The 20,389-nt window shown below is 41.5% G+C and overlaps 1 protein-coding gene across 1 annotated transcript in view; it reads right to left on the bottom strand.

Moving 5' to 3' along the window:
* Positions 1-2,387, bottom strand: part of syndig1l (synapse differentiation inducing 1-like) — a 55,599-nt gene extending 53,212 nt beyond the window's left edge. The window contains exons 1-2 of the mRNA XM_088325102.1: positions 2,360-2,387; positions 289-682 (exon numbers count right to left, since the gene is read on the bottom strand). The gene's annotated coding sequence lies outside the window, so the exon portion shown is untranslated. The remainder of the gene's footprint in view (positions 1-288; positions 683-2,359) is intronic.
* Between the last annotated feature and the right edge of the window lie 18,002 nt (positions 2,388-20,389).

The raw sequence follows: 20,389 nt of genomic DNA, 5'->3' as shown, positions 1-20,389 counted from the left end.
GATAAGGTAGCATCTAAGGTAAGGGTGATGATTGACAGTTGACATGTGGACACGCTCAGGCCCACTGACGGGCACAGACGTCATTTCCCGTTGATTTCTTATCAGATGATGATTGTCTTACTTTTCTCCCAAATCGGATATTTTTACACCATAGTCAACAAAAGGAGCGTGAATGCAATGCGCTCGTGGAAGTTGGAGACTCGCGAACCTGCACCCCCTCTCCGTGACGACACGTAACATGCATCCACGCGACAGACAGACCCCCAAAAATGACAAAGGTGCACCTACCGGGGAGTTGGGGGCAATCCGGATCCTCACGCCGCCGCCTGCGAACCGACGCATAACCGGAGACTTTGTGCGCGCGCGCCCCGCCGGCGGAGCGGCATCCGCGCTCCCCTTCCTCCGCGTAAAACAGTCGCCCGTGCGCCCACGGAACTCGAACCCATCCAATACTTTTCCCAACCTCATCCAAGAACCGCGAGGCAAGAGTTCGTCGTGCTCCGGGTGCGGGGATGAAGGAGGTGGCGTCCTTCCCTTTCACTCCTGTGCACGTCTTCGCTTTCGCTCGATGTTTGGATGCAAGGGACGAGGTTAAGTGTGCGCGTGCGCGCGATGTGCGCGGGGGGAGTGGGCGGCTGCTCCATCCTTTTTATGATGCACACAAAAATCGACGTCAAAAAACCTGGATGCCAATCATTTTCATGGCATTAAAAAAATAAAAAAATAAATGAGATATGAAAATAAAACAGCAAAAAAAAAAAAAATAGAAATGTTTGAGACAAACAAGAACAAAAAAATATCTGAAATAAACAAAAACTCGTATACAGGTGTCAAGGTTGCCATGGCGCCAAATTGGCACTGTCCGTGTGGTGCCAGCTGCGGCTTGTTGACAGATTGGCTTTCCATCTATTTAAGCTCAGTGCTCTCACTCTTCGTCAGTCCGTCAACGAACCTCTGCCCCGCAAGACATGGGTTCTGACTCGGTCCTGTTTCCTGTTGGTATTTCCTGTCCGATATTGTTTTGTCCTGTTTAATATCGGTTGCCAGTTTAGTTCCCGTCTATTGTTGTCTTTTTTATTATTTTCTCCAGTTTTCGTTCCCATCTAGTTTGTCCTGTTTTCGATATCCTGTTTCAATATCAATCCTGTCTGTCCCGTCCTGTCCGGTACCGACCCCATCCGTCCGAAATCTGCTCGGGCAATTGGTATCGATCTTGTCGGTCTCTGGGCTTCCTGTCTTTCCATGCCAGACAGCTGCCTAACGTGCATGACTCCCCATTTCCCGTAAAATAAAAGCTTGTGTGAGAAACGTCACGCATTTGGGGCCTGATCCTGTTCCAGTTTATGACAACAGGTAATCTGAATTTTATATGAACGTTAATACAAGTGTTCCAAATGTGAGAAAAACAAGAATAAAAATAATTTGAGAAAATAAAATTGAATAAAATACAGGTAATCCGAATTTGCGAGAATCAAGAATAAACATACCCAAATTTAAAAAAGAAATTAATCTTAATTTTGGGGGAACTGGAATATAAAATAAACCGAATTTGAGAGAATCACTAATAAAATAATTCAAATTTGACTGAAATAAAAATAAAATAATAAAAAATTGAGAGGAAGACGTGAAAAAAAGGAATGGAAAAAAAAATCCAAGTTTAAGAGAATCAGGATCTATATTATCCAAATTTGACCAAAGCAGGAATAAAATAATAAAAATATGGGAGAAACGAGAAACACTAATTTCCAAATTTGAGAAAATCGGGAATAATGATAAAAAGAAATCTGAACTTGAGAAGATCAAGAATTTGAAAAAAAACTGAATTTGAGAAAATATGAAATAAGAAAAAAATCTGAATGAAAGAATCAAGAATAAAATGAAAATCAGAATTTGAGAAAAAGCGAATAAATTAATCTAAATTTGAGCCGAACTAGAATAATGTAATTTTAGATTAGAGCCAAACTAGAAAAAAATAATTTGAATTTGATAAAAACAGGAATCCAATGTTTTCTTTAAAAAGGAATTAAATATTCGGAATGTTAGATAAACAGATTTTAAGTGATACACATTAAGGAGATCCATTAAAAAACAAAAAGAAATTGCAATAAAGAGGCATAAAATAATCTCAATTTGAGAAAAACTGTTATGTGGAAATGCTCAAAATAAGGATGGTAACAAAACCAGGAACAATGTAAAAAACACACAGTGGTCACAGAACAAACCATATGTCCAAACAAAAAAAAACCTGAAAACGTCAAAACCAGAAACAAAAACTGAAACCGGAAATGGAAATGGAAGGAACAAAGTAGTGGGCACTAAACAACTAACAAAATTTCCAAACAAGAAAGTGTAAACAAACCTGGTGTAGCACTGGATATGAAAAAATGACCCAACAAGGTGGGCAATCCAAAATGGCAATGGAGAGTGTCGGGATAAGTAGGGACAGGTGTGTGGTGATTGGACACACCTGAGCCCAATCGTACCTAGGTCGTATCAAAGTCAATTGTGAGATTTAAACACATCAAATAAAAATACACAAAACACATAAAACAATTGTATGAAGATGTGTTGTACTTCTAAGAGGCGGGGCTCAGCCAAATAAGTAAAACCCATCGATTATCGTCCTTTTTCACCCAGGAATCCGCCAGCGCGTTCTTGTATTGGGTTAGCATATCTCGCGAACAGTTGTTTATGTCGGGGTTTGCTCGTAAATCAAGCGCTGATTGTCGCCATTAAAATGCGGAAAAACTACTTAAAGCGCCCAGCGACGATTCGTCAGCGTAATAAATGTGTTTGTTTGCGATTCGGGCTGGGAAAAAGAGAGATTAGCGTAATATCTCAAGCCCGCGTTGCTAAATGACCTTTTTCACGTAACCACCATGACTATTCTTTTTTTGAGGATCTGCGATCATGAATTTCCTTGAATTTTTGTGTTTTGAGGGAATAACTGAAGCGCTCAGAATTACATTTTAAAGAATGTTTATCCTGGGCCGGTCATGGTAAGAGTTTAAAAATGTACCCAAACAAACGTGATCTTTCGGGGAAAAAATCCAGCAATGTAATGTGTGTGATTCAATTCTGACAGTGTTTATCAATACATGCCAGATACTAAGAAAATGACAGCGTCAAAATGATGTAAGGCGTTGAACAGGCGGCCCGTGGGCCGGATCAGGCCCGTCAAGGGTTGTCATCCTGCCCGCGAAGACATCCCTGAGAGAAGCGCAAGAGAAAATGAGCTGCAGTTTAAAATATGTCGGCTTGATATCACAACTTACAAAGCAATTGTAGTAGTAGTTTTTTAATCGCTCTATCACTCTCTCTCTCTCTCTCCCCCTCCCTTTTTTCTTTTTCCCTCAATTTTGTCTATCTCTTTCTCTATCTATTTCTTGCGCTTTTTTTTTTCACTCTTTCTCCCTCCAACTCTTTTTTTAACTCTCGCTCTTTCTTTCTTTGTTTCTTTCTTTGTTTGTTTGTTTGTTTGTTTCTTTCTTTCTTTCTTTCTTTTTCTTTCTTTCTTTTTCTTTCTTTCTTTCTTTCTTTCTTTCTTTCTTTCTTTCTTTTTCTTTCTTTTTCTTTCCTTGTTTCTTTCTTTCTTCCTTTCTTTCTTTTATGCGCTCAAAACATTTCTCATGCATGCGAGCTACAAAGAAAATGACCAAGTCCTGAATATTTATTCGGGATTCAAAAGCATTCTAGAGTTAAAAAACCCTAACCCTAACCCCAACACTATGGGGAGAGCATTAACCTGCAGAAAACCTCCCAAAACCTGGCAGAACTTTAAACATTTGACCCAAAAAGGGAGAAAACTAATCAGAAAGGCAACCTACAGGCAAATGATCACATTGGATGACCTGCGGGCACAAAAAGCTGAGGTGGGACAATCTGTGTAAGAGTAACACTGCACATCACCCCAAAAACACCTTCCTGTCAAACATGGTGGTGGCAGCATCATGCTCAAAGGTTGATTTTCTTCTGCAGGGACTGGGAGGAGGCCAAATCCAGGGCAATCGTGGCAGAAAATCTGTTAGAGTCTGCCAGAGACCTGAGTATGGAACGCAGGTTCACCTTCCAACAGGACAATAACATAAAAAGGGAAATATCTGAAAGATCTGCACAAATGATCACCATCAAACCTAAAGGAACTGAAGCTGTTTTGTAAGGAAGAGTGGGCAAATAATTCTGTTTGAATATATGCAAACTTTATAAAGGAATATCCGAAAGACGGCTGAAATCCTAGCAAAAGGAGGTTGTACAATTTTTCAATCTTCTATTAGTTCGCAAAATACAAAATGTTGAATACATTTGGTTTATTATCTTGATTGTGTCTCACATGTTGATTCTTCGGAAATTTTTCATCTATGAGTTTGAAGCCTGAAATATGGTATAATGTCATTTTTAGAGGGCCAATACTTGTGCAAGGCACAGTACAAGTGACCACGAAATATGCCAAACATTTACCGTATTTTCCGCACTATAAGGCGCACCGGGTTATAGGGCGCACCCCCAAAAAATAGTTTTTGGTCCTATATTTTCCATACATAAGGCGCACCAGATTATATTTATCTTTTTCGCTCGCAACTTTACTGTGCATATGACAATAAACACTTGGAATTGAGTTTAATTTGAAAATAGACTCATCACAGAAACATCGATATCAGTCTGAAACAAGATACTGGGAAAATATATAGCCGGAGTAGCTCACCGAAGTCGTTGCGTTCAATAATAAGTGCGGAAAATACGGTAATAGTTTTCATTATTTAGGAGGCAAGGTGCGCCAAATATTGCAGGTGAGACTTTGTGGAAAACGGTTCTGTTATCGCTCTGGTCGTCTTAGAGTTAAAGCCGAGCTCCTGGTCGTTATCAAAGGAGCAAAGCGAGGCTCTGCAGGGGGCTCCAAGGCTGCTAATGAGAGGGACTCTGCGGGGTTCAAAATAAAAGGATTATTTTTTTATGGAGCTGAATGCCAAGGATCAAATTTGCCAGTTTCATAAAAGGGAGCCACTGTTTGAACAACTCACAGGAGGGACTTTCAAGTTGTTTACATTTTAGACTTAAAGGAATCTCTCCAACTAAAAGAAATATACATTTCTGTAACATCTTAACGACATCGTTTATAGTCTGTTTTTATTATTAGCTGCCGTTTCATCGTGGACACGCTACTTCCGTTAGCTTCAGCATGATAAAATAAACATAAGTCCCTCGGCCGCTTCTGTTCCCTTTTCTGGCGGCAAGGACAAAGGTCAGACGCAGCGTCTCTTGGCTCTCCTGTCTTGTGCTTTTGGGTACCTACTATATCTTTGTCTTTGGACTCTGTCCGAGCATACATGTCGGCTTCCGAAATCGATACAACGTCCCTTGCGAATTGGCGAGACAACAGGGTGCTTGATGGATTGTTATCGGGTCCAGGAAGAGACTGAGGCGGCGTCAGAAGACGAAGCAAAAGCAGGGCCGCGGGTCCAGCCTGCTGTTACTGCCATGTAACCACTCTCAAAAGCCACCCCTCCCGAGCCTGTATACCAGCAATGCCAGATCCATTATCCATGAAACTGACATCGATACAACATCGATAGCTCATTCGAGGATTTCTGATGCTAGATTTATGAAAATGTAATTGCATTATTATATAAATCTATACAAAACTACCTTATAAATACGGATTTGTGTGTGTGTGTGTGACTTATAAGCTCTGAAACAGCTGAACCCATTTTACTTTTGTTTGTACACAGTGTTTCATTAACCCTCCGTGAGTGTTTTAAGCCAGGTTTCTGTCAAAGCACCAACAAAATCAATAAACATCTGCTTTAATGTGTTCTTCCTTTGTGGGTTCTTAACACTCTCTGCCGGCCAAAATGGGTACTGCAGCTCCCAACCAACAACCACTCCAAGAAGCCAAATCCAATCTTCTTCAACAGAGTTGTTTTAAAGTACTTAAATCTTTCTTAAAACTCTTAATTGATCAATTTTAACATTTAAAGAGCTACTGAAATCAGTATCACAATCAATGACCCCTCAAGGTTTTCGAAAAAAGCCCTATTAAATGTCTTTCCGTAAGAACAGAACTCCATCTTAAGATTCTAACTCCAGTCGAAGAGATTCATCTGTCGAGCGACTAAATTAGTCAAGCCGAGCCCATTAGCCGCGATTTGATTGAGCGATAGCGCCGTCCCTCACGCCGACCTTCAGAAAATAATTGTCGTCGCTCTAAACAACCCGTTCTTTCTTCCATGGCGTATTTACTAGTTTTTTAAATTCCTTCGAATGCAGCGGTGCCTTGACCTCAGTTTTAACGCCTCTCCCCAATGAAATCAGTCGATTAGCATTCTTAGGTTTCTGTTAAAGCTCATAAATCCATTGTTTGAAAGTTCCAATTCCTTCCATTCAGTCATCTATTCAAGCATCAGCGCCTCGCATGCCGAGGGTGCCGCTTAATAAACGTGCTGGATGTCCTTCACACGGGGACACACTGCAAAATTGCTGAGGAAAAACAGCTATAAACGTGTAATTGCTGGAAACTGAGTTCATACATTTGTTACGCTTTTGCGGGTGGACCCAACTGCAGGGACGCTGGAACTTTTGATAACTGTCATGATTGCTGATTCAGGGCACCAGTGACAGCCCTAAGTGCTGATTGGTTCAAAGACTCTTTTTAAACCCATGGCTTCCAAGAAATAGCCGTCAGACCGGTTGCGAACCTATGCTCCCAGCTAGGCAAGCTCCATACCTTCCGACATTTTCCTGCCCTGTTTTCTCCTGCCTGATACCTGTTGCCGACCTGTTTCTGGACCCGTTTCTGCCCTGATCTGCCATTCCGACTATCGACTTGTTTTGCCCTGTTTCCTGCCTGATACCTGTTGCCGACCTCTTTTCTGAACTCAATACCGCCCTTGCTCTCCCGTCCTGGCTAGTGACCAGTATCCCTGCTGCCTACGATTATCCTCGCTCGGCAAAGAAGTGCCACTTACGCGTTCCTGCCACCTGCTACCCGTGTTCGTCGATCATCGGATCATGAAAGCAAGCCCTGCTCTCTCTCTTTATCAATAAAACTGAGTAAACGAACGCTACTGGGTCCTGTCTACGTTTCTGGCCTGTGACGATAACAGAACTCAGGAATGAAGAAACAGACAAGCTGTCACAAATATAATAAAATGTCCAAACAAACGAACCGAAGGACTTTCATGTTGCTGTCGAGACAGGGACCAGAAGCGACCGAAGGACTTTCGCCTCGCAGCCAGGACAGGTGCCAGGAGTGAATGAGGCTTTTTTTCCTCACTGCTGGGACAGTAGATGTGGCCGTGTGACCTTCTTGTGTTCAGGACAAGAACCATAACTGGCTGAGGGATCTTCTTCTTGCTGCAAGGGCAGAGGAACCTCCTCCTCGTCGCCTGAACAGGGACAGGAAGCTTCCAATGGACTTTCTCTTCGCGGCCATGCACAGGGATAATAAGCAACTGAGGGATCTTCTTTTTGCGGCCGGGACAAGAATCAGAAGGGGCTTAGAGACCTTTGCCTGGCAGCCAGGACAAGGACCAGAGGCCGAGTGACTTTCCACTCGCAGCCGGGACAGGGAAGAGAAGCTGATATAGGACCTTCTCCCGGCAGCCTTGACAGGAAACATATATGACCGAGGGACTTTTACCTTGCGGCTGACAAAGGTCCAGAAGCAGCTAAGAGAATTCTCGTCGCGGCCAGAACAAAGACAAGATGTTACCAAGGCACCTTATTCTCGCTGCCAGAGAGGGACTAGAAGCTGCCGTAGGGACGTTCTCCTCCCCGCAGAGTCAGGAAAAAAAGCAACTGGGGGACTCAACATCAGAACAGGGAACAGAAGTATCCAAGGGACCATTTTACAGCTGGAACAGGAAACAAAAGTGGCCTATGGATCTTCTTCTTGCTACTGGAACAGGGACCAGAACCGGCTAAGGGTCCGTCCCCTGAGGGCTGAGGGGACTTCTCTTCGACTCAGGGACAGGTACAAGAAGTGTCAGATGGACCTTCTCCACTACATTAGAACAAGGAAGGTGGGTGGTCGAGGGACCTTCTCCTCGCTGCCGGAACAGGGAACAGAAGCGGCCTCCCTTCCTTATTATTGCGTGAACTTGGCTAAGCCAGGAAATAAATATTGTTGTCTTAGCATGAACTTTTCGGGCCAGCATAGAAACTTAGCAGAAGCAGAAACGTTTGCTAGCAACCATTTTGTCAACGCTGAAGTTTCGAATTGTCATAATTGCCGATTGAGCGCAGCTGCAGCGGCTTAATTGGCGCCAACAGCCCGGACAGCCTGGACACTCTCTCTTTAAACCCTGGCTTCCTCTTGGAAGCCGTCTGATTGTTATGCGAACTGTTGCCTTCAGCTCAGTAAGCATTTTCGTCCGACTCCGTTCCTGCCCTGCTTTTTTCTGCCGGATCTTTGTTACCAACCCGTTTCATGACCTGACTCTGCCCCGTTCTGCCTGCTTGTTACCTGACCTGTTTTGTTTTGTTACCTGCCTGCCTCCTGCTACCGACCTTGTTTACGAACTCGACACCGCCTTTGATCTCTAATATAATTCACAATGCAAGATAGTGTTTCAAGCAGTTTGTGTGCCTTTCTAAATTACATAAAAATCAATTTTGGAGAAAACAATAATTTGCTCATACATGTGATGTATTGGCTCTTAAAACGCCACCGCACTCTTCTTGTGCCTTCCAAAAAATCCTCAACGAGCGCAGCGAGAGGCCATTCTTCCTCCATTACAGCGTGGAAACAAAGCCATCCAAATGAGCCCGGCCGTTTAAAACCCCCCTGCCGCAATTCATTCATAAAATTCCCCTTTAGAAATCGATTTTATGCTAGTTTTAATGCGAGATCATATATTTTCCCCTCTAGGGACAAAACAGGGTAATACCGGTTTCCTGAAACAACTTTACTAGAAATCCCTTTTTGAGTTTCTACTTAGCAGCTTGGCGAATGATAACAGAATTTTGCGAAACGTTTATTTGATCTGAACTCTTTTAAAACATTTAGCCTTTAGCGCCTGAGCTAATGCTAACATCGGTTCAGCAATTACTCAAAAACAAGGTAAGATTTAGTGAAGCCACAAAACGAAATAATGGATGTTCTTATCCAAGAAACAACTTGAGTAAAAATCTCCTTTTCAGGCCTTTCTTAGCGATATTGTCATGTTTACTGATGTGACTCAGCTGTGCCCGTTCATTTGGCGCCAACTGCCGCGGGTTCTGATTGGCTCCGTCAGTATTTGAACCCAGTCCTGTCCGTCCCCTTTTATCAGTCCGTCTGCAAACCTCAGTGAACATTAGGCAAGCCTTTTTCGACCCTGACTCCCACCTGTCCCGTTTTTTTGCTCCCGTCTGTCTCCGGCTTCGACCCGTTTTGATCCTGACCATGTCTGCTCTCCCGTTCTGGCTTACGACCCGCTTCCGACCCCGACCACGCCTTGTTCTGCCAGTCCCGGCGACCGACCCGTTTTTGCCGTCCCTGACACTGCCACCACTCGCTACGGAAGTTCCACTTCCGCGTTCGGAGCACCATCTGAGTACAAGAGCGACATACTTCCCGCGTCCAGCGAACACCGGCTCGTGGGCGCAACTCTTTCTCTTTCCTCCAAAAAACTTGTGAGAAACGTAACGCAATTGGGTCCTGTTTCCGTTCTGGTCTTGACAGATATAGCAGATGCTAAAGCCTTAGGTTACTAGCTAATGTTTCCTGTCCTTGCTAGATCACCCATTTCGGTGCTTGTTTGTTTGTTTTTGTCAAAAATGCTTCTAAAAGTACTTCATAGCAGCATTTCTTTTTTCATTTTCGAGCTAGTGCGTATGTTAATCATAGATAATGGGATTTTTGGCACAGCCTGAAGGATTTTTTTTTACGTTTTTTTAAAAATGGAAGCTGGAATAAAAACAAACGCAAGCACTTAGCCTGACAGTTTCCCGTCTGGTCACGGTTGGGAGATTCGACCCGTTTGTCTCAACACCTTTCAAATTCGATTTTCGCTCCGCAATTTTAGTTGCGGGTAATTGACTTTGTCTTTTTGGTGCTTCTAATGGTCGTTTTTTTTTTTTTTTTTTTTTGCTTTTTCGCTCATTTGGGGCCAAAACTATGCCGTTGGGCCAATACTTAAAAATAATTTGATATTATCATTTTATTACCATTGATTCAGTTATTTATTTCCCAGACACTTATCCTTACTAACGTCACGGGGTATTTTACTATGATTTATTTTTGTTATTATTAATATTATAACAATTATTGCAATTATTAAAGCTCTTTAGAGTGATTTGAAAATATTTGCATAAACTCAGGTAGGAACTAGATTTGATTTACAAAGATTAAAATAAAAACATTTTTATACAAAATATTTGTATTTCCGTTATCATTCAACATTTTTTGTTCTCATTCAACTCTGAAATTAAAATAAAGTACATTTTTCTTATATAACATGTGTAGTTAAAATATAAAAAAATGTATTTTGAAATAAATATTACTAAAACAATAAAAAGATGAAAAATATTGATTTTTTAAAGATATTTCGATAATATATTTTTAACACACACATATATATATATATATATATATATATATATATATATATACACTATATATATATATATATATATATATATATTATATATATCGTGTGCGGCACAGTTCTAAGGTCTTGGGAACCTCCAGTGTGGGTTCAAATCCAGCTACCAGCCTACCTGTCCAGAGTTTGTATGTTCTCCCCGTGCTTGCGTGGGTTTCCTCCGGGCACTCCGGTTTCCTCCCACATTCCAAAGACATGCATTTCAGGTGGATTGGCTGGTCCAAATTGTGCCTAGCTGGGATTGAGCGAGCGAGTTGTCTGTCCCTGTGTGCCCTGCGATTGGCTGGCAACCAGTTCAGGGTGTCCCCTGCCCACTGCCCGATGATTGCTGGAATGGGCTCCAGCACCCCCGCGACCCTACTGAGGATAAGCGGTGGAGCTAATGAGATGAGATGAGATATATCTATCTATCTATCTATCTATCTATCTATCTATCTATCTATCTATCTATCTATCTATCTATCTATCTATCTATCTATCTATCTATCTATCTATCTATCTATCTATCTATCTATCTATATATACTGGACTGTCTCAGAAAATTAGAATATTGTGATAAACTTCTTTATTTTCTGTAATGCAATTAAAAAAACAAAAATGTCATACATTCTGGATTCATTACACATCAACTGAACTATTTCAAGCCTTTTATTATTTTAATATTGCTGAATTTGGTTTACAGCTTAAGAAAACTCAAAAACCCCATCTCAAAATATTAGAATATCATGAAAAAGTATACAAGTAGGCTATTCAACTAATCACCTGAATCATCTAATTAATTTGAAACACCTTGCGAGGGTTTCCTGAGCCTTAAAAACACCCAGTTCAGTAAACTAAATCACTGCTGATCTGACTGCTGTCCAGAGGACCATCATTGATACCCTCCATCAGGAGGGTAAGACACAAAAAGAAATTTCTCAAAGAGCAGGCTGTTCACAGAGTGCAGTTTCAAAGCATATCCACAAAAAGTCTGTTGGAAGGGAAAAATGTGGCCGGAAACGCTGCACAACCAAGAGAGATGACCGCAGCCTTAACAAAATTGTGAAGAAGAGCCGCTTCCAGAATTTGAGGGTGCTTCAAAGACAGTGGGCTGAAGCTGGAGTCCAGGTATCAAAAGCCACAGTTCACAGACGTGTCCGGGAAATGGGCTACAATAGCCGTATTCCCATGGTCAAGCCACTTCTGAACTCAAGACAACGGAAGAAGCGTCTGACTTGGGCTATGGAGAAGAAGCACTGGACAGTTGCAGAGTGGTCCAAAGTCCTCTTTTCAGACGAAAGCAAGTTTTGCATTTCATTTGGAAGTCGAGGCGCCAGATTCTGGAGAAAGGCTGGAGAAGAGCAAAATCCAAGTTGCTTGAAATCCAGTGTGAAGTTCCCACAGTCAGCAATGGTTTGGGGAGCCATGTCAGCTGCTGGTGTTGGTCCACTGTGTTTCATCAAGTCCAGAGTAAATGCAACTGTGTACCAAGAGATTTTAGAGCACTACATGCTTCCATCTGCTGAAAAGCTCTATGGAGATGAGGATTTCATTTTCCAGCATGATCTGGCACCTGCCCACAGTGCCAAAACCACCAGTAACTGGTGCACTGACCATGGCATCACTGTCCTTGATTGGCCTGCTAATTCCCCTGACCTGAACCCCATCGAGAATTTGTGGGGTATAGTTAAGAAGAAGATGAAAGACACCAGACCTACAAATGCAAATGAGCTGAAGGCCGCTATCGAAGCATCCTGGGCATCAATAACACCTCAGCAATGCCACAGGCTGATTGCCTCCATGCCACGCCGGATTGATGCAGTAATCCGTGCAAAAGGATTCCTAACCAAGTACTGAGTGCATCAATGGACATTTTTAAATGTTTGGTTTAGTTTTGCTGTTATAAAATTATTTTTTTTACTTGGTCTGAGGAAGTATTCTAATATTTTAAAATAGGATTTTTGAGTTTTTTTCAGCTGTAAGCCAAAATCAGCAATATTCAAATAATAAAAGGCTTGAAATAGTTCAGTTGATGTGTAATGAATCCAGAATGTATGACATTTTTGTTTTTTTAATTGCATTACAGAAAATAAAGAAGTTTATCACAATATTCTAATTTTCTGAGACAGTCCAGTATATATATATATATATATATATATATATATATATATATATATACCCTGTGACCCTACTAAGATAAGCGGTGCAGCTGATGAGATGAGATGAGATGAGATATATATATATATATGTGTGTGTGTGTATATATATGTCATGATTTACCGATATGCTTCACCTGTGCCTCGGACTCTGATTGGCTCACTGCCCGTATTTAAACAAACTCCTATCTGTCCCCTGTTGTCAGTTCGTCTGCGAACCTCAGTTTACACTAGGCAAGCCCTTTTTTTTACCCTGACTCCAACCTGTTTTTTGCTCCTGTCTGTCCCCCGGGTTCGACCCGTTTTTGATCCTGACCGCGTCTACTCTCCTGTCCCGGCTTTTGACCGTTTTTGTACCGACACGTCTACTCTTCTTTCCTGGCTTACGACTCGCTTCCGACCCCGACCACGTTTTTGCTCTCCTGTCACTGCTACTGACCCGTTTTTCCGTTCCCGACACCGCCATCGCTCGACACGGAAGTCCCACTTCCGCGTTGGGAGCGACCTGCTTTACGCTCCCAGCGATCACCGGATTGTGGGGGCAACCCTTTCCTTTCTTCCAATTAAACTGAGAGAAATGTAACGCAAGTGGGTCCTGTCTCCGTTCTGGTCTTGACTATATATATATATATATATATATATATATATATATATATATATATATATATGTATACCGTATATGTATGTATATGTATGTATATATATATATATATATATATGTGTATATATTTAAACCGCACATCATCACTTGCCCCATCAGAGGTAATGGTTGATCGCCATAGCAACCCAACACACGTTCTGCGTTCCTCCACTCCTTGAAAACCAGGTGAAGCTGTCGCCGTGGCAACGTGACATTTTTCATTCAGAATAAATAGATCCAGTCCCTCACATGCATTACTGATAAACAATAAGAGTCACTATCCGGCCCCGCCTTTCTGTTGTCATGCACTGGTTCTGTTGTATATCCGGCCCCGAGGGTGGGACAGATGACTCCCCCTAACCCTTCCTACCCCCACGCTCAAATTTGTCTCCCTTGCTGACGTTTAAACTCTGCAGAGACGTCTGTTCCGCTGCACTCAAAGACCAGTTTCCTTCCTTCCTTATTTTGGCATTGATTTGTCATTAATGAACAATGTCCAGTGTGCTCGTATAACTCATTGAAAAGTCATTTATTGATTTTTTTTTCATTACTATTTTCTATTACTAGCCCATTTGATCTTTGAAGCAACCTTTGAGTTACAAGCATAAATACAATAATGTAGTATATATTTTGAATGATTGAAATAGTATGTGAAATGGCACATATGTGCATCGTTGTCATGGTAACTGAAGGTCATATTTTTAGTTACGTCTATTGTTTTTTTTTTTTTAACGTAGATTTTGTGTTACAAATAAAGCTGCGGTTTTGATACATACTCTTGAGTCAAAGCAGGTTCAAAGGTTTACAGTCGAGTTCAAGCTACCAGTTAGCTTTAAACTTTAACTCAAGGGGTTGAGGAGATATAAAGATTCAAACTATTAAAGCAGCTTTAAACCTTAAATTTAATTGCGACAAAGGTTGAAAACCTTGGCTCAAAGGGTTAAAGCAGCTTTAAAGTTTAACTCAAGGGTTGGAGCAGGTTTTGAAATTTAAAGCTTTAAATTGATAGTTAAATGTCAGAGCCCAAACAGACGGAGGACCCAGACGCGTAACGTTTTCACACAAGCTTTACTTTACGGGAATGGGGCAGTCATGCGCGTGAACACAAACGCCAATGATTCGGCAATCGCTGGGCGGAAGAAGTGAGACAGAAGTCAGGCGCGGGAAAACAGGAAGCCAGAGGCAGACGAGATCGAAACCGGACAGGACAGACGAGATCGATACCAGATACACGAGCAGATATCGGAGTGGACAGAACAGACGAGATCGATACCTGATACTGGATACACGAGCAAGATACCGGACAGGACAGGACGGGATTGATACCGGATACAACAGCAAGATAACGGACAGGACGGGACAGATGGGATCGATACCGGATACTGGAGCAAGACACCGGACAGGAAGAGACAGATGGGATCAATACCGGATACTGGAGCAAGATATTGGACAGGACGAGACAGGCAGAATCGATACCGGATACTGGAGACTGGAGCAAGATACCGGACAGGACGAGACAGGTGGGATCGATACCAGATACTGGATACACGAGCAGGATACCGGACAGAGTCAAAACGCAAGTCTTGCAAGAGCAGAGGTTCGTTGACGCACTGACATGGAGTGAATGAGAGCACTGAGTTTAAATAGGAGGGAAGCCAATCAGGCAACGAGTAGCAGCTGGTGCTAAACGGGTGGGCCCAAGTGAGGGCAATGGGCAACCGTGACAGTTAAAGCAGCTTTAAACTTTAACACAAGGGTTAAAGCGGGTTTAAAGTGTAAACTCAAACGTTAAAGCAGCTTTGAAAAAATTAACCAAAATTGGGAGCAGCCTTAAAGCTTTGACTCAAGAGTTAAATCTGCTACTACTTATCAAAGTGAAAGCTTTATACTTGCTTTTAACTCAAGAGTTGAATAAGCTTCAAAGCGTTGACTCGAGAGTTGGTGCAGTCTTAAGGTTTTGATTCAAGAATTAAAGCAGCATTAAAACTCTGACAGTTGAAGCAGCTACAGGTTATCAAAGTAAAAGCATTTAATTTGCTAACAACCAAAAGTTGACACAGCTTTAAAGCAGAGTTAAAGAAGCTACCAGTTGTCAAGTCAATTCAAGTCAAGTCATTTTTATTTGTATAGCCCTAAATCACGAAGAGTCTCAGAGGGCTTCACAGATCATTACACTATATTACACAGACTATTTTTCAGAATATTATTATACATTCCCCTGCTCTGGAGCCGACGAACAGAGTAGGTTATTCATATGCTATAGAGTAGAAGTGAGTTTTAAGCTTAGATTTAAACATTTCCACTGAGGTTGCAGATCGGATCTCAGGGGGAAGAGCATTCCACAGCACCGGTGCCCGGATGGAGAACGCTCTCGAAGCAGCAGAACACTTCTTTGCTCTTGGGATCACCAGAAGACCGGCACTCTCAGAACGTAGGCTTCGGACCGGGACATAGGGGGAAATCAGATCTGAGAGATAAGAGGGAGCAAGTCCATGTATGATTTTGTATAATACTAAAAGAACCTTGAAATCACATCTAAGGCTAACTGGGAGCCAATGCAGGTTAGCCAAAATCGGTGTGATGTGATCGGACTTAAACATGCATTTAACTTAAGAGTTAGAGTAGCTTCAAGGTTTTAACTCAACAGTCGAAGCAGCATTAAGTTTTGAGACAAGAATTTTGACTCAAAAGTTAAAGCAGCTATCGGTTATTGAAGTTAAAGGATTTAACATGCATTTAACTCAAGAGTTAGAGAAGCTTTGAGGTTTTAACTCAAGAGTCAGAGCAACTTTAAGGTTTTTTGTCAAGAACTTTTCATTTGCAGCTACTGGTTAATCAATCTATTGATTCAAGAGTTAGTGCAGATTTACAGCTTTAACCTGAGTTGAGGCAGCTCTAAAACCTTAACTCAAGAGTTAAAACAGCTTCAAAGTTTTGACTCAAGAGTTAAATCAGGTACCGGATATTGAAGTTACAGCATATAACTCACTTTTAACTCGAGAGTCAGAGCTGCTTTAAAGCCTTAACATAAGGGTTAGACCAGATTGAAGAGTTAAAAGAGATTCAGCACTAGAACTCAAGAGTTAGAGTCGCTTTATAGCTTTGACTCAACTTTTCATTTATCTTTAAAGCTTTGAGTTACAAAATAGAGTTAAAAATTATTCAGGAGTTGAAGAAGGTTTAAAACTATTGAAGGTTTAACTCAAGAGTTAAAGCATCTTTAAAAATTTTACTCAATTGTTAAACCAGCTATAAAACTTTAATTCAAGGTTGGAGCAGCTTTAAAGCTTGTTCTCAGGAGTAGAAACTGCTTCTGCATAACAGTTAAATTAGCTTTAAAGCTTTAACTCAAGAGATTAAGCAGCTTTAAAAGCTTTACATCAAGAGATAAAGAGGCTTCAGGGACTTAACTCAAGAGTTAAAACAGCTATAAAGCTTTTATTTTGAAGGCACTAATTTAATCATCCCCTTTTCATCCCTATCCCATGCGTTTGCCTCCAGCTGCGACTTTACGAAGATGATTTAACAGCGGGTCCGATCCGTTTCCAATAATCTTTCATTAGATTCTATGGCGAGCACTCCAGTGTTTACGACACAGTTTAAACGGTCTTCGGTTTATAGAGCGCTTATGAGGCCGCCCGTCAGCGCTCGCCTCTAAATTTGGACGCCCGGAGACAAATGGTGCAGCGATGACACTAAGGAGATCGGCCGCCTCCTTTTTATGATTGCGCGAAAGAGACACGTTGATGGGGGTGCGCTTAAGGGGACAGGGGGAAAAAAAACTCCCAATGGACGTATTTTGAATGCAATTCTCGACTTTGTTGTGAGGCAATCCGTCTTAGTGGAGAGACGTGTGGCACAAGCGTCCTAGAAACCCTCCGGAGTGGAACCGAAAGTTCACCGGCGTGCTTTGAAGCTCTAAATTGGGTATTGAAGCAGCTTTAAAGCTTTAACACAACAGTTAAAGCAGCTTTAGAACCAACTCAAGAGTTAAAGCAGCCTTAAAACTTTAACCAAGGAGTGGCAGGAGCTTTAAAGCTTTAACTCAAGAGTAAAAGTGTCTTTCAAAGATTTGACTCAAAAACAACAAACTCAAGAGTTGGAATTCTCTGGAGCTTTAACTCAGGGGTAAAAGGAGATTAAAAACTTTAACTAAGGGATTGCAAGAGCTTTAAGGCCTTGACTCAGAGTTAAAGCAGCTTTCAAAGCTTTTACTTTAAATTTAGAGGAGCTCCAAAAATGAACTCAAAAGTTAAAGCTGCTTTAGAGCTTTGACTCAAGAGTACCGTAAATTCCGGACTATAAGCCGCTACTTTTTTCCCAATTGTTCAACCCTGCGGCTTATTCAGTGATGCGGCCAACTTATGTAATCTTTCTAACGGCCGCCAGCGGCGCTCGAGTACAAAAGGTAAGATTTAGACCGATGGAATGTCTGCGCCGAGGAAGACTGCAACTTCTTGGCTTATGCATAAATTAAATTAGCGGAAACATGCAAAAAGAAAGGCACATGACGCAGCTTTCAAGCTAAAAGCAATCGAGCAGTCCGATAAAGATGGAGCGAGTGTGTTGCTAGCGTGTTTTGGAATAAGGGAGCGTGGGACGTCTATATGACAAAGTTTCTGAGGAAGACGGCTTTGATGGCTTCAGTTCTAAGGAGGAAGATGAGGACGGTTTACCGTGATTTTTACAAGTACGGTATGTTTTTTTTTAACAGAACTGTTTACTGTGTTGCGAGCATGTTGCTACCATTAACTGCCCTGTCACAGGCACCGTTTGGGATGAAAGTTTATTATTATTATTAAAGCTTTGAAAACTCTCTCGAGGTACTGTCTTTCTTTGTAAATATGTGTAACCATGTATAATATGTATTTGAAACTGTATATTTTTGTAATGTATTTATTTCAAACACTTATTCTGATATGTTTTGCACGGGCGAATAAAAAAGAAAGGGCGAAACAAACACGGGGTGATGGGAAGTGGGGACCAGTAAAGGTGAGTGTTTGTGGACGCGGCGGACAATAGTGGATGTATATTTTTCCCACCCTTACCTTTGGAAATATACATTTTGTTCCTTGGATTACTTTCAACGGGACCCGGACTCTGCAGGTCTGCATCAAACCTTAAGTTCCGGTATCATTTTCCGTTCACTTTGATTTTTGGATTGTGTACTTTTATGAAGGACATTCAGTTTCAATCATGGGACTTAAAGTCGGGTTTGGGTTAATTTTGTGTTTGTGTTACATTTTTTAATGTGGGCGCATGCGGCTTATATACAGGTACGGCTTGTGTAAGTACAAAATCGTTTTTTCTCTTAAAATGTGGTGGGTGCGGCTTATAATCAGGTGCGCTCTATAGTCCGGAATTTACGGTAATAGCAATTTTAAAAAGGCAACTTAAGAGTTAGAGGAGCTTTAAAGCTTTGACTCAACACTTAAAGCAGCTTTAAGATTTAACTCAAGAGTTAAAGCAGCTTTAAAGCTTTGACTAAACACTTGAAGCAGCCTTAAGATTTAACTCAAGAGTTAAAGCAGCTATCAAAGCTTTTACCCAAGAGTTAGACTAGAGCAACTCTAAAATAAACACAGAGTTAAAGCAGCGTTAAAGCTTTGACTCAAGAGTCAAGGCAGCTTTAAAACTAACTCAGGAATTAAAACTTGGCAAGAGCTTTAAAGCTTCGACTCAAGAGTTAAAAAATCTACAACTTATCAAAGTTAAAGTATTAAACTTGCTTTCAATTTCAAGAGTTAGAAATACTTAGGAGCTTTGGCTCGAGAGCACTTTTAGAACTTCAACTAATGAGTTGGAACAGCTTTAAAACTTTGACTCAAAAGTTTAAGCAGCTTTCAAACGTTAGAGAGTTGAAACTGCTTTAAAGCTTTAACTCAAGAGATATAGCAGCTCTAAAACTAACTCAAAAGTTAGAGCTGATTTACCACTTTGCTTTAGGGCTTTGACTCATGAGTTAAAGCAGCATCAAATCTTTAAGTCAAGTGTTGACTTTGAATATAATTCCCGGCTTTGTTGTGAGGCAATCCATCTTCGACAAGAAACCTCCAGCACATGCGACCCAGAAACCCTCTGGATCAGAACCGAAAGTTCACCGCCATGCGTCAAACCCCAAGGGGTGACAAAGCGCCCAGAAAAATGGAATGGGAATGTTTATAGACCCCTTCCCCCATCTCTACTCTTTCCCTGGCTTTACGTGCTAATGGACTAGATGGATTCTGCCTGACCCCACGAGGGCACCCAGGTTAGTCCCACATGCATTCCCCTCTCCCCATTCCATTTGATGTCTATTTATAGCTACAGTTCAAGCAGGTGGCTCTGTCCCTGAGTTTTTTTGTTTTCCATGTTCACGTAAGAGAAGACAACGAGTGGTGTTGAGATATTCCAGTGGGAAAACGATTGGTTTAGAACAATACAGGAACTAGTCTTTTTTTTTTCATATCATTTTTATTTGTATAGCCCTTAATCACAAAGAGTCTCAAAGGGCTGCACAGGTAATTACACAGACTATTTTTCCAGACTATTTTTCCAGACTATTATTACATCCCCCCCTGATCTGGAACCAACATGAGGGCAAGGAAAAACTCAAAAACCTCAACATGAGGAAAATTAAGAAACCTTGAGAAGGGATCGCGCATGTGGCATCCCCCTTTCAGGATTACCAGACAGCAACGGATGTTGCAATCACAAATAATACAGAGATATTGTCCACGAAAAGTATAGGTTATTCATATGCTATAGAGTAGAACTGTGTTTTAAGCTTAGATTTAAACATTTCCACTGAGGTTGCAGAACGGATCTCAGGGGGAAGAGCATTCCACAGCACCGGTGCCCGGATGGAGAACGCTCTCGAACCAGCGGAACACTTCTTGGCTCTTGGGATCACCAGAAAACCGTCGCTCTCAGAACGAAGGCTTCGGACCGGAACATAGGGGGAAATCAGATCTGAAAGATATGAGGGAGCAAGTTCATGTATGATTTTGTATAATACTAAGAGAACCTTGAAATCACATCTTAGGCTAACA

This window comes from Urocampus carinirostris, chromosome 20, assembly GCF_059441175.1.
Source record: "Urocampus carinirostris isolate Australia breed hairy pipefish chromosome 20, RoL_Ucar_1.0, whole genome shotgun sequence".
Lineage (NCBI taxonomy): Eukaryota > Metazoa > Chordata > Actinopteri > Syngnathiformes > Syngnathidae > Urocampus > Urocampus carinirostris.
The sequence above is the reverse complement of the archived record's forward strand: the minus strand, read 5'-3'. Positions and strand labels throughout refer to the sequence as shown.